The 15,294-nt window shown below is 39.8% G+C and overlaps 1 protein-coding gene across 2 annotated transcripts in view; it reads left to right on the top strand.

Annotated features, from left to right (window-relative positions):
- Nucleotides 1–15,294, top strand: part of UVRAG (UV radiation resistance associated) — an 85,127-nt gene that overhangs the window by 58,540 nt on the left and 11,293 nt on the right. The window lies entirely within an intron of this gene.

Below are 15,294 nucleotides of genomic sequence, written 5' to 3'. Positions count from 1 at the left end.
ACATCCTTTACTCTGAAAATTGCAAGAGACTTTGCAAAGTTGTATTTGAGATGGCAGTAATACCTGCAGCTAACACATTTGGTAGTGGAATTCAGAGAATGTTCAGAAAGCTGGTCTTAAAGAGGCCGGGCTGTTTCTCTTGGTATGTAGTCCTAGGACAGGGTCAGCTGCTTTTATGCTGTCCCTGGTGATGTTCTGTAAAGAAAAACCTGTGATGTAAGTACTGCTTAGTTCCAGTGCTTGACTGTCTTGGCCACTGAAGACAGCTAATTTCTGACATTGAGTTGAAAGCTGTCTTGCCTTTGTTTATATATTACAATAATCTGATCAATTTAAGTCTCTTCCTCTTTGCAAACTTTCATGCATTGAAAAACCATTTTTCAACACTTCTCTTGCCTCAGATTCTCCATCTGAATTAATATTTTTCTTGAAATGAAATGCTGAAAGTTGGATACAGTGAGCAACTGTTGCTTTCAAAACATGGAGTAGGATGGGAGATATGCTTCCCAAATCTTGTCCTTTTATTTCCAGTTCATTGGTTCCAATGGGTTTGTACTCTTAAAAGCCTAGCAGAGTAAATCTTACGATTCTGTGCAACTAACAGCCCCAGGTATCTTCTGCACAGCAGCACAACAGTCTGTTCTGAATTTGTGCCGGTTGTTATGTTTGTTGCAGTTCTGGAGACAGGCACACGACTGAACGCACTGAGTTCAAGTGACAACAGCCAATGTTTATTGATGGACTCCTCCTTTTATAGGGGATTCAAATTTCCTGTGCTTGAACACCTGAGTGGTCGAGGTCTCAACACCACCCAGCTCACTGGCCAGCTAACTGTCTGCATTCAGGATTGAATGGGGTTGGCTGGGCTGCCCTGTTTGAGTTCAAATCCAACATTGTCTTCCCAGGGACTTGTTTGCTTCTACTCTTTAACGAGCTAGGCTGGTCAAGTTGGGGTTCTGTAATGGCCGAATTTATCTGTGCAGCTTCAGATCAGCTGCAGCTGTCACAGCAGGTGATTTGTTTAATTCACATTTTATATGCTGTATCTTGAATGTATTGTTAAATATGAACGTTCTTGTTCTTAATCATGTTTCTGCTTTGGTGGCAAAAAAAAAAAAAGCTGAGAACTCAGCTTTATGCTGGCTGCATCTGAGCCTGTGCCATATCCAGATTACCTAATTAAAATATTGGATAGAACTGGGGTTCTGTTATTCCAGGTGGAGTCCCATTTTGACAGCACTTCAGTTGTAGTCATGAACCATTCTTTATTACACCCAAAGAGTATTTTCTCTGTATTCACTTGTACTTCATCAATATCCCATTTCCCCAGCATGCTTGTGAGCATATTATAGCAGAAAATGCCAAGAGATTTAAATTCCAAGAGAAATATGACATTTCTGTTTCTAACCTGTTTGAAATCACATTAGTCTCACAGTTTTATTCTTGAAAAATCTGACTTTTTAATGCATAGTTTCTACTAATCTTGTTTGTTTTTCCAATTTTCTCTTCCATCACTTTTTTTGCCATTCCTTATCCCAGACTGAAGTAAAGTTTCGGAGTCTTTCTGTGTTGTTTGTTTTTTAATCTTGGATTGCATTTACCACTTTCCAGACTTGCCCATGCTTAGTGTATTTTGGACAATAACCTCTGAAATTACTTAAAGTCTAAAATATCTTAAGACAAAGTAAATCGAGCCCTACTAATCTTGGAAATGGGCTCAGCCAGGCTGTTAATGTATCTTAGACTCTACCTCCTTGTTGGTGGTATTACTAATGGCAGCCAGCTGTTCACACTTGACCTCCAGAGGGGAGATTAGTGAGAAAAAGGGATTAGTCTTTCCCTCAAATGCTTTGATAGACCTCTCTCTTCATTACTATCAAAACAATGCTTTCCTTAATCTCTGCTTACTAGTTAATTTTGTAACTTGTGAGTCATGATGCTGCTTGCCTTTCAGCCCTTCGTTGTCTTTACCTTATTCTGGAGTTTGCCATTCAGTTATGTGATGCAAGCTGGAAACTTTCATTTTTTTCATCAAAATGATGAATTCTTCATTGAGCCCAGGGTGGTTTTCTTTCCTGTTTGTGTAATTTGGTTTACTTGACACTTGTGCCTGTGGTATTTTTTAATAGAAGCTGTCACCATTTCACTTGTTTTCGTGTTTATCTCTTTTACTTGTCACCTCTGAGTTGTTACCACTCTTGAACCTACTGAAACCTCTCATTCTGATTTTTCTTGTTCTCTTTCCAAAGGACTCTGGGTGGTTGAACACATGGTCACTCACCCATGTTACCTTCCAATTCCTTGCAGTTGGTTTCTGAAATCACTGGCATATGTTTAAACTTACAAAAGTAAATGAAGGCTTTAAGTATGTTTTGGTACAAAAAGAATTTCCAGCTCTACTTGGAGTCATTGGTGCTGGTGCAGGCTAGTCAATGGCCAGACTTTGAAGTGGTTAGTAGGACACTAGTGGTTCACATGTTAATCTTGAGATTGTATGCTGTTGGATATAAAAACATAATAAAAGTAAATTGGAATTTCTGGGGGTACCTCTACTACTTGTTTAATCATGAAAGTGTTACAATGTCCACATAAACTGTGGTAGTCACCTTTGTTTTGATGTCCTTGGTCAAATATTGCTGCTTTATATAGTTCTGCCAAGGGGAAATTCCACTGTGAAAGCAGAGCAGGTAAATAAAGTGCAGAAATGCATCACAAAACCTCTGTGCTCTGGGACTGACTTGACCTAGAAACCCAGGATTGTCTGAGTTCTGGTATGTTTCTTGGGATGCTGAAACTGTTGAATTTACATGGCTTTTAGCAGACCTTATGGCTGCTTTCAGAGAAGTGTCCAGATATGCTTAGTTCTTGTGAACGTGTGAAAAATTAAATTTGGACAGAGAATTAGCAACTGCCTCTCTCTTATCTCCAGACCATCACCCAAAGGTGTTTACCTTAATTCAGAGAACCAGTCCTCTTTGGCAGGAATAAATGTAAATCAGTTGCTTAATTCCCTTTGTGCTGTGGGAAGGTTGGAGGTGCCCGGGAAGAATAGTGGTGACTTCACTGGAGCATGAAAACAGGAGCCTGGGTCTTTATCACCTCACTTGAATCATTCATGCAAGTTTTGAACACTGTGACAAATAAAGAGCCCAGAAAAGTTCAATCAACTTGAAGAAATACTTTGAAATTATTTGTATAAGCTTTCCTGATTTCACAATTTTTTTTCCTTTTACAATTACCTAGAATTCTGGCAGCAAGGAGAAATGTGAGTGTGGAAGAAGTGAGATGGGATTGATATTAAATAAAATTACTGACATAAAAACTCTTCTAGAGATAAAGGGGTACTGTTTTGTAAAACAGCAGGATAATAACACTGGAAACCACATCTTGCACTCAGGAGAATTCAGCTGGAATTAGAAGCAGCCTAGTGCTGGCTTGGTAGAGTTTTTTTTGGAGAAACTTGCTTTGCTGTTACATTCCAAAGTTGAAACAATGTGTGTTAATTCTGAGAGTTCATAATAACTTCCATCTGCATGTGAGCACGAATTGTTTCAATACCCATATTTTCTGTTTGTAAAATTGCATCCCTCACAAAGTTCACAAAGGAGCTTTTTGAGTTGGATAACATTATCTAAAGCTGTAAATTTCCATTTAAGATTTCAGCTGTTTGACTCTCACTAGCATAGAAACGTGGGGTTTTTTTCAATGATAAATTAGTCACTTATGTCTAATAACACCTACAAAAATTCACTATAATTATCAAAGGCGAAGTACAATAGAGTGGTTAAAGTGGGGGTGAATTGCACAGCTCTCCAAAGCATTAGACATTGGGAGAGCATTCAGCAAGTACTAGCCCCATAAACTCTGTAGCTCCTAAGTTAGGGATGTGTATGGAGTATCTGAGGAAGCTGAAGCTTTAGTAGGAGAAAGAAGTGAACTCTCATCCTGCTATTCACAGCAGAGTAATTGAGATTACACCATTAAAACCTCTTGTTATGGTGGATGAATATTAGGAAATCCCTGAAGCTGGTGAGGTTTTTTGTGGGTGATAAGTGAACACAGAACAGGGTCAAAATGGCATCTCTCAGAGTTCTCTTTGTTCTGAACATACAATGTGGGTGTCACCCAGTTCTGCTGAGGCAGACACATGGACCTTGTGGAACTGACCTCTCACAAGTGCTTGAGCAGTGGTCTTGCTGCTATAGGTTTCTTTCATCTCAATAATTTAATTAATTTTTAAACTTTGAAGTAGGGGTTATTGAGAGAGCAGTGGCTTTGAGTTTTGAGTCGCAGGCCTGTAAAAAGAAAGCATCTTTATTGTTGCTTTACTGGCTGCTTTGCTGTCTCTTTCCTTTGTTCCCAGAGCCTTAATGGCTTTGGCCTGACTTCAGTGTAGGTTCTTCATTACATATGATGAGTTGATCTTAATTTAGTGACCACCCTCCCTGAGGTGAGTAAGTCCCTAGTGAGCATACACAGTGTTACTGTGGGAGAATAACTTGCCCAAAATTGTATGCCCAGAAAGTTGAGGGTGGTGAGGCCCTGGCCCAGGGTGCCCAGAGAAGCTGTGGCTGCCCCATCCCTGGAAGTGTTCAAGGCCAGGTTGGATGGGGCTTGGAGCAGCCTGGTCTAGTGGAAGGTATCCCTGTCCATGGCAGGGGGTTGAAATGGGATGAGCTTGAAGGTCCCTTCCAACCCAAACAATTCTATGATTCTATATTAAATTATTTCTGTCCTGTGTTGGTCGTTATGTCTAATGGGTGCATTTATGATGTGTAGCCATTGAGGAGAGCATGTCCATCTTGTTCATCAAAGTTCTAATTTCTTTAGGTATTCAAGAGGTTGTCCCTTGCCTGTTGCTTGACAGGCATTATTTCTTGTCCAGTTCCCAGATTGCTTGTAGAGGACATAATTTCAATAGAGCTATAAAACTGGTTTCTTTAGGTACTAGTAAGAAGGGAGTTTACTGCAGCTGTTTCCTTGCATGGGGCAGTGAAGTTACTTACATTGTAAGTGTCAAATGATTTTGCTATTTCAGTCAGCCACAGAAGGACTTCAAATTAATTTGCCTATTAATCTTCTGGATTTCTTATTCTAAGTCTTATCTCAGCTTTACCACAGAACCAGAGGGCATCTGTGTGACTGTTGTGAGACCTCTTTTATTCTTTTGCTGTGACCTTGGTCACTATCTCCATGTGGCGTTATTTGACATGGCCTCAGGAGTGGTGGTGTTCTGTCCTTGTCTAAATTACTGGCTCTTGAAAACCAGACTTGTAAAACCAGGTGTCAAATAATTTGGACCATTTTACAACTCTTTGTTTTCCTACAGCCAAAAACCCAAAGAGTCAATGTGTCTAGTCTTACCTCAGTTCGTAGAATCATACAGCAGTTTGAGTTGGAAGGGAACTTGAAGACCATCTTATTTATGGGCAGGGACACCTTCCCTAGACCAAAACCCTCCTTACACCAGCCCTAGACCAATTTGCTCCAAGCCCTGTCCAACCTGGCCTTGAGCACTTCCAGGGATGGGGCAGCCACAGCTTCTCTGGGCACCCTGTGCCAGGGCCTCACCACCTTCTGAGTAAAGAATTTATTTCTAGTATCTAATTTAAATCTGCCCTCTTAGTTTAAATCTCTTGCCCTTTTCCTATTCCTGTCTACCCATGTAAAAAGTTCATAGCTGGTGTTTGTTAGCAGAGTCTCTGCGTATGGTGTCAGACAGAGCATCATCTTCCAGGCATCACTTCTAAGTTCAGTGAAACCTGTGGAATTTGTTACACTGTATGAAATAAGGTTACTTTTTCTTCTGTTCAGCCTGAATGCCGTGCTCAGGATTGTTTCACAGGGAAGGCTTCTTTTCTCATCCTCATTTGTTTTGTCAGACCATTATTGTGTTGTGTTGGACTGATACTCCTATTCGCATTGGCATCACTTGCTCAGCCCTGGCCAAAGAATAGTTCTGCTTTCATCTGACAGTCATTAGCAACACATGAACTTTGCTATTTGATATGAAAAAAAAAAAAAATCACTCTCTTGTCAGCTCTCCAAGGTTCTTTTTTCATCAATAGAGTACAGATCCAGGTAAGTAACTAATGTCTAGCCCTCCTCTTGTGTGTTCATGGCCACTGTGTCCACGTGGTGGCAGGTGGCGTTTATGTGCTTTGTGTAATCTGCTTCAGAGGCTGAGCAGCCAGTGCTGCTTTCCTGGGAATGCTGCTTTGTCGGGGAGTTGCTTGTCTAATGTATAAAGTAATATTCACAGAACCACAGAAGAAAACCAAAATTCTTGCTATATTGTAGGTGTAGTTAAAGTGCCATCTTCCTAATACCTGCATGGAATTAAAGTTGAATGCTTATGTGCTAGTGCCATGTGTAAGTGGCTGAACTGAAACTCAGCTGTTAAACATGAAATGAGGCAAGAGGTTCAGTTTCTGGTTCTGTTAGACTATCAAACATGAGAGAAAATCAGCTCTGTAATAGAAACTAAAAGCTTTTCCATGGGAAGTTGAACAGCAGAAATGTTAGGCCTAGAAATTTGTCTTGGCAATAAACACTAAGGAGCAGAAGTGTCTTTTCAGAATTCTGTAGGTAATGGTGTATATGCAGTGGTTATGGCCCTTTGAGTGCAGGATACTGTGACTTGCACACTACATCTTTTATGAGGCCCCTAAACTAAGATCATAAAACATACAGTTCAGAAGGAATGCACTGTCTAAATCCAAGGCCAATTTAGCTACGTACGGAAAAGTGTTCTTGAAAGAGCATAGGCTGAAGCCAGAGTCTAGTCCTTGTCTTGTGAAGTGCCAGGCTTTCATTTCAGTATTAAGAGGAAGGGACTGCACCTGAAACATCACAAAGTACCTTCTCCAGCTGTGTAGAGCCAAAAGCTCTTAGGAGAGGTTTCATTCCCGAAACTTTCCTGGGGTAACAGTGAGCTGATACTTGCCCAGATCATTTAGAATTGGGGAATTTATATATGTTTTTTGCAAACTTTTTGGAAAGGCTTTCTTTTTTCCTTTCCTATCACCCATGCCAAGAAAAAAATAGGTTGAAATGAGACTGGATTAGCTGTAACTGAAGTCCTGGCTTTCATTCAGCTGAAAGCCTGCCTATCCTTGTCTGTAGGCAAAGGCCAACATTAACTTGCTCTGTGAAGGAGCAGATCTTGGGTGTTGAACCTGTACAGATCCCAGCACTTGCAACCTAAGCCCAGGCAGTGCTGGAGGCTCCTCTAGCTGTGATGGGATGACCAGTGTGGTTGGATGACTGGAGGGATGATGCACTTCTCATTTATGGACAGGCTGGGAGAGCTTGGGTTTTTCAGACTGGAGAAGAGACAGCTTTAGGAAGACCTCAGAGCTCCTTCCAATGGCTGAAGGGGCTCCAAGACAGCTGAAGAGGGACTTTGAAGAAGAGCCTGGAGTTACAGGACAAGGGAGAATGGCTTCCCACTGCCAGAGGGTTGGATTTTTAATATACTGGGGTTGAAGTTTAGAGCAAGTTGTTCTCTTGCAAATGGAATCAAAGGGTCTGATATGTATGGGCTCATTCCATTCATTTTTTGGTCAGTCCAGAATGTTTGGAAATCCAGAGCTTTAAAGTATTTTATTTTCAAGAGACTAGAAATACTGAAGGGGTTATTGCATCTCTCTTTGCTGGCCTTGTGTGTAATTCATTTGAATATTTGTGAAGTTAATATTATGTAATTAGGCAAAACCCAAGCTCTGCTTAATTTTAGCACGTATAAGTTGATGTTTTCAAGAAGACCAGTGCTGAGCTGTCCTTGGCTTAATGCCTTCTGACCTCAGCTTTTAAGTTTGAAATACCATCCATCATATGGGAAACTATTTCCTGTGTTGGTGTGTCTTACTGACAAGTGGAGTTCGCTGAATGCTGGTGTTATCCTGATAGGAAGCAAGCCTTTCATAGGTTAAACTGTTCATTCTGTACTCCTCAAATGAGAGGGCTTCCCATTTGATTCACAATCTAATCTTTTTTTAGAAGTCAGTCTCTTTTGTTTGCTGACAGTAACATAATAGATACCTGGAAAGCAGTTCAGCTGAAATGCAAGATGTGGCTGGGAGCAAAGAATCCCCAAATTCTTCTTCCATTTAAGCTCTGTGTCATGGGCTGAATCACTTGCTCTTTGAGTAAATCTTTCTTGAAGCAAAAGCCTTTTCACCTGAAAGAGCAGGGTTCACAAACCTGGATGAATGAATGGCCAGAAGCTCAATTTCACCCATTTTAAAACAAGGGCTTTCTCAACACAACATGAAAGAGCAAATAGCTGAAAGATTATACAATCTCTAATGGAGCTCATTGTTTGCCCACTGAAATAATTCTGTGGGTTCCTTTCCTGTAACATCTTAAGGTAGAAGGTAGAGCTGGATTGATGTCATATGTGAAAATTACCTGGTTTTGGAGAGGATTTATTAAAATGTGGAAGTAACAGAGGAATGGAGGAGGAGTGTGTAGCACTATAACCCTAACCATACATTTTCTCTGACTTCCATCCAGGACAGCGTAGGAGAGTTCTCTGTACATACCTGTATATTCCCTGAGAATATTGCCCTTCTGATATTCCTAGGTTCATATATAGGTAAAAAGCAAACTTCAGGTATGCAGATTACACTTGGGGAGCTAAACACACAGAGAAAATGTCATGTTTATGATGGAGGCACAGAATGTTCCTTATCTTTCCCCTTTTGACTTTTCTTGTCCGACTTCTTGTTCTGTGCCTGATGTAATGGTTTTTAGTACAAAGGTTCAGGATGAATGAAGTTACAGGATATAATTGTACCCATTTCCTATAATCCAGTGAACATCAATTAGTGATACTGAACCCTTTTGAGAAGCTCTGACCTGAATCTGTAAAGGTTATGTGCTGTGTAGTTTCATCTCATCAAGCTATAAATGCAGCAAGACTGCAGTAAACATGGTTTTAGTTATTTGAGTGCTTCACTGGGGAATGGGGGAAGCTTTTTGGAGGCTCGTAACTGCTCTATCTTCTAAATTGCCTTTTAAAATGTTCTTTTATGAAACAGTCATGGCATATGAGGTGTACCTTTATGGGCATGGGAGCCCATATATGTGGCTTTTGTAACAAGCCCAGTAACTGCTAAGTTTTACAGGAATGCTTATATGAGTGGCTATTTCTCCCAGCCTGTCTTTGACAATGGTTCCCCTTACTGGACACCAGACTGTAACCATGAAGGCTGATGTTTGAGACCTCTCTGGAGGGGTGTTGTGTTACTCTCAAGAAGAGTTTCATATACAGCAGTGGGAGAGTTCTTGAGGAAATGCAGCTTTTTGGCTTATCTAAATGTTTAGTTCTACAGTGTGTTCTACATGTACTCAAACACATACTCCTATTTCCTTATTTTCTTGAGGTCTATCTCCAATAAACATTATTGCTATGAAACCAAAATCCAGTATTAAATATTGCTGAAGTTTTAAAAATAAGAAGAAAACTGCTTCATAAATGTTTGGTAGAATAGTGTAAGTTGCTGTGCATTTAGAATTGAGGCTGCTGCTGTCTTTGAATAAAGATCAGACTTTATGTTTTGGTGAATGCAAGAGGAAGAAGCACCTTAATGTAATTCCAGGACAAATCAAAGAAGGTAAAAGGTAATTAGGTCTGTTACCAGATGAGAATATAGTTTCCCTGATCACTTCTGAACCATTCCTGTATATAGATTTATGCATGAATTTCTCCTGCCCTTCAGATGGAAGTGAATTAAAATTCTCCAGGCTGACAGGAGAGGAAGGGAGACAGGCTCTTCTTGGGGCAGGAAGAACCAGTCGTGACAAAAAGTTTCCATCTCAATTTGATGCAGTTTGTGAGAACTGAATCAGCCAGAGCTCTGTGAGGATGTTTTGCTCTAATGTAGAAGTGAACGTTTCTGAATTGTACTAGTGACTGTCTTGGTCCAGGGACTGTGTAGCATCTCCAGTGTTAGTTATCGCTGTTAGAGTTCAAAGTGAGAAAGTGAGGGGCTCTCAACATCAGAAGGACATGGACCTATTAGAGCGAGTCCAGCGGAGGCCACGGAGATGCCTCAGAGGCTGGAGTCCCTTTGCTCTGGAGACAGCCAGGAGAGTTGGGGGTTCAGCATGGAGAAGAGAATGCTTCCATTGCCTAAAGGGGCTCCAAGAGACCAGGAGAGGGACTGGAATGACAGGACAAGGGAGAATGTCTTCCCACTGCCAGAGGGCAGGTTTAGATGGAATATTGGGCAGAAACTCTTGGCTGTGAGAGTGGTGAGGCCCTGGCACAGGCTGTCCACAGAAGCTGTGACTGCCCCACCCCTGGAAGTATTCGAGGCCAGGCTGGACAGGTCTTGGAGCAGTCTGGTCTAGTGGAAGGTGTCTAGGCCCATGGTGGCGGGGTTAGGACTGGATGAGCTTAAAAGTCCTTTCTAACTCAAACCATTCTATGGTTTGTGATAACAGGAAATTATCTTACTGACATCAGCATCTCCCTTGTAAATGTGGGACAAACCAGGTTAGTTCAGACTAAGCAGGCTTTAAAAATAGCTGATTGTAAGTATCCTTCAGCGGTATAGCATAAAATGCAGTTATCTTCTCTTACTGCTTTGGTTGCTTTTTGTGTGCCTTATTTGCTATTGCTAAATCGAAATTGTAGTGGGAGTCTTTTAAGATGGTTTTAGTGAAGGCTTTAGGCATGCTGGGTTGGCTTGAGGAACTTGAAAGAGTATGCTCCATGGATTAATGAAGGACAGGGGTCTTCAAGGATGTGGATGTAACTTGCTTTCTTGGTAGTTTAATACTCCTGAATGAGTTGCAAAGTAAACATCTGCTTTTCAGGTACAACTCTGGGAGACGGACACAGGCATATAAAGATAAGTCATAATATCTGTTGAGAGATATTATATTTGAGCACTTCCTCTTGCTTGGATGAGGGCTGTCACTACTGTAGCAGTCCTCTATTTGCTCCTTCGGGAAACAAAATTGAGAACTTCAAGACTTGTTATAATCACAGTGGTTAATTTTCTTTTTTCAGCTCCTACTCCCCCAAGAATCTTAAAAAAGTTTTAAAACCCCTTTTGTTATGTTTACTTCCAAACTGTAATTGATGCTTGCTGGTAGTCTTTTTAAGTATGAAAAATGAAAATGATTTTTAGATGCTAGTTTGGAGGTACGTTATCTAAAGAGCTATTGATACCACAACATGTTTCACTAATGTTGTAGCTTAAAGGGTTTTTCAGTAAACCCACACAGGCGTTCAGAGCTAGAACTAGCCAGATTCAGTAAAACAAAGGCAAGCAAAAAATTTCATAATTGCTCCCAAAAGATATAAACACACACAACTGTTTATATAGCAGCAGGCCTTATTTCACTGATCCCCCATAGTTGTTTATATAGCAACAGGCATTATAACAACACTTCCCATTTTCTTTATTGCAGTGCTTAGTAATCTGAATCTCTGCCAGTGTTCTGTTATACTCTGACAAAGTCACCCAGGATCTTGTAAAACAATTAACTATGTCATTTTAATAAAACTTCTAAAATTTAATATTTCTGTTTGACATTCTTAGTATTTCAGTGTTTGACATTCTCTGAAAACCTTATGCAAATGCTTGGCTTGTGACCAGCTCTGCAAATTTCATTGAAACAATAGTTTTGTTTCTATTTTTCTCTGTAGGTTTTCGCATTTGTGGAGCAGATGTTTTTATTTTTTAAAATTCTTGATGCTATCAAGATAAACTCCTCATATAGCTAAAAATAATTCAAAATTGATTTTGACTGCCTTATTATTTCAAGATCTTTGCACAGTGTGATAGTGGGTTGAGTCCACCTATTGTGTACGTACAGGTACTGCTTCAACATCAAGAACCAGTTGCCTGCAGTAGAGACTAAGAGAAGTCCAAAATATAGCAGATTTTGGCATAGACTTGAATATTATGCACAATATGTACTAAAGTGGTGGCTATTTTAAGCTTTAATAAGATATTCTGCCTGTTAGACTGCTTCCACATGGCTTAGAACAAGATGAATATGGCTGGAGAAACAATGTGAGAAATGATGAACAGATGAGGGTAGAATTGGAATCATTCTGCATTCTCCACAAAAAAAAAAAGGATAATTGAGCCCAGGTACTCTGTGGTTTCTGGCTGGAAGCAAATGTATATGCTTGTATACCATTAGTTATTAAATACTGCTGCAGGAAGTGGACAGTTGTTTTTTGCACATAAATGCAGGATATCGTTGGTTTTCTTAAGAGCAGGAATAGAGTGGCAAACCTCCTAATTTTGATCTTGAATGCAACCTGCAATTACCCACAAATAGAAAGATAACTAAATGGTTTCTTTTAAAGCAAACGTGATGGAAAAACTGTAGTAGTCCTAGTACCTCTTCTAGGCTTTATAGGAAAGTAACAGAAGTTTTGCAGGTTTGTATTTTAGTTAGTTAACAAATTATGTATCTCTACTGGTAGATTTGATAAATGAACATTTTGCTGTGGATTACCTTTAGGAAGGCAGTAATCTTTTCTGTTGTCTAACATGATTTTAGGTCAGGATTTTTAAGTCTAACAATCCAGTTCATGAAATGAATCCTTGCTGTTTGGAAGCTGTTTGGTTGGCAGTGGAGATGCTCAGATTGGAGCTGTTCACTGCTGGTTCACTCACTGACCTTCCAGTGTAAGTTCTGACCATTGCAGAGAAGGAAATACAGGTGGAAACTGGAGCAGCTGAATATTATTTTTTCTCATTTTAGAGTGCAAAATAATTATGCCTATTTTGTTACAATTTAACTTCAGTTTGTCATGCCTCATCTACAGCTAATGCTGTGGTTTTGTTGGTATTAGTCTTTTAAGGAAATTTAGTCTTTAAACACTTAGAAAGCTAATGCAAGTTTTTAAAGAATGAATCTGCCTTTTGTTCTGAGAACCACTGTTTAAATGCAGCTTATTTTAACATTTATGGTTTTCTGTAATGTTGGGATATATAATAGAAAATACCCACTGGTATAATTAGCTGGTTTTCTGTAGAGAAGTTTGCCTTAAAGTAAATGTATTATCCTATTTCTCGAGGTTTCTCTGCACAGATAATTCTTTAAATTCTTCTGCCTTGAACTGTTCATAAAATGTGATGCATCTTGTCTCCTATATGTTGTTTCTGTGGAATAAGTGTTGCTAGTGACAAATATGAGAGCAGCATTTGGGAAAACAAAGCTGTGCATAGGAGCTAAATATTGGTATAGAAATCAGAATTAATACTTTATCACTGGAACATTATTAATGATTTATTCAAAGTTCTGTGGAGAATACATGGTCTTCTATGTGAACACAAGTCTTGGACATCTCTTCACTCCAATTAAAACAGACACATTGTCTTTGGATGGCTGGGTCTGTAATATCCTGAAGAAGCCATCTGATCTTCAAAATCTTATATAAAATGCTGCTCTTGAAAATTATTGCATTGGAAATGTAGTGTGGAGATGGGTGACTTTTAATAGAAACAATTGAAATTTGAACAGTTTCTTAGGAGAATCAAGACAGCACATGGTTACCTGTGTCTGCTCTTATTTTCCTGCCCTCTTAATTCTTATGAGCAAAGCAGCTTCTCCCTACATTTTTCTCTTCTCAAAATTGATTTTGATGTTAAGAAGTACTTGTGTAAATGCTACTATGACAAGTCACAGGGAATTATAGAATGGTTTGGACTGGAACAGACCTTAAAGATCACCCAATTCCACCCTCCTGCCATGGGCAGGGAGACCTCCTCTAGATCAGGTTGCTCCAAGCTCTATCCAACCTAGCCTTGGGGCCCCATCCTTCCAAATCTGGGGCAGCCCCAGCTTCTCTGGGCAACCTGTGCCAGGGCCTCACCACCCTCACAGCCAAGAATTTCTTCCCAGTATTCCATCTAACCCTGTCCTTTGTTAGTTTGAAGTCATTCCCCCTTGTCCTGTCATTTCAAGCCCTTGTCCAAAGTCCCTCTCCAGCTCTTGGAGCCCTTTTAGGCACTGGAAGGGACTCTGAGGTCTCCCTAACGCCTTCTCTACTCCAGGCTGAACACCCCCAGCTCTCCCAGCCTGTCTTCAAAGCAGAGGGGCTCCAGCAACCCTTGGTGTATCTCCATGACCTCCTCTGGATTCAGTCTTTATGAGTGTAGTTCAGTGCCTTACTATTTATTGGATGAGGTGGATTAACTAGCCCTGCATATGTGGTGTTGGATGTTAAAAAGATTAAACTTAAGGGAAGGTGTATGAGAAATGCTTTATGGATTGGGGAAAAAAACCAGTCCTACTAATATTTGTTATTTTACATTGTCAGAGGTTAAGGAGAGGAGGAAGAGGAATTCTGATCTTTAAAGTAAAAAAAGTTGGTTTTAAGCTCCCTCCACCTCCTAGTTTGCATTTGTTTGGTGTTGTACCTGTAGTGGCCTGCATCATGCAGCAAAGCAGAGATTTCCTTGTCAAGATATGTGAGACTACTACAGAATTATGTGAAGCAGGAGTTAACCTTTGCTGCATTAATGGAGTGATATTTTTGAATCCAGACTAAAACCCGATTCATCAGCTGATTTTTGAATTTATTTTTTCTGTTCCTAGAAGGCAGATAAGTTTTTCAGCGATTGCTGGATTTGTAAATACATCAGCAGCAGCTTGTACTGATGCAGACACAAGGCAGTATTGCTTTGCTTTTAATTAATTACGAAGCCAAATAGTATGCAGTCTATGAAGTTAAATAATAACTTTTTCTAGGGGTTTCATGAAAATTGCATCCTAACTTTACTTAATATGCATTTCTACTATTGGAAATACGAAAATGTCTTTTAGTAGAAGTATTGGTTTTGCCCATGTTTGGATACTGGGGTCTCCCATGAATTCTTCTGATCTTGGCTGTTGGAGAGATCCCTTAACCCACCTTATTTTCATGCTCTGAAACCTTAAAATGTAAAAATGACTATAAAAAGGGATATTCCATGAACTTTTCATTGTGGGAGGAGGAACAAATGTAAAGTTTTTGAGTTGGTGGGTTTTTTCTTCTTTATTTCTTTTGCTCCAGGCTAGTTCTCCAGTTAATGAATTCCACCATAATCCCATCAGGAGAATGTGGTGATGGTTTTGTAATTTATATTGTATGGTTGTCTTAATCCAGGTTCTGTCATTGTAGCAGAAAATATGAATCCAAGCCCACCATATGATTTGGCTTTGTCCATATGGAAATAATAAACTGTAATAAATGGCCAGCTGTTGTACAATGCAGTACTGAGGGTGATTTTCTTCCAGAGTAATTATTCTTTCTGAAACTCAGACAAGCATAAA

Source organism: Passer domesticus, chromosome 2, assembly GCF_036417665.1.
Source record: "Passer domesticus isolate bPasDom1 chromosome 2, bPasDom1.hap1, whole genome shotgun sequence".
NCBI lineage: Eukaryota > Metazoa > Chordata > Aves > Passeriformes > Passeridae > Passer > Passer domesticus.
Note: the sequence above shows the minus strand (reverse complement) of the source record. Positions and strands in the feature narration are given on the sequence as shown.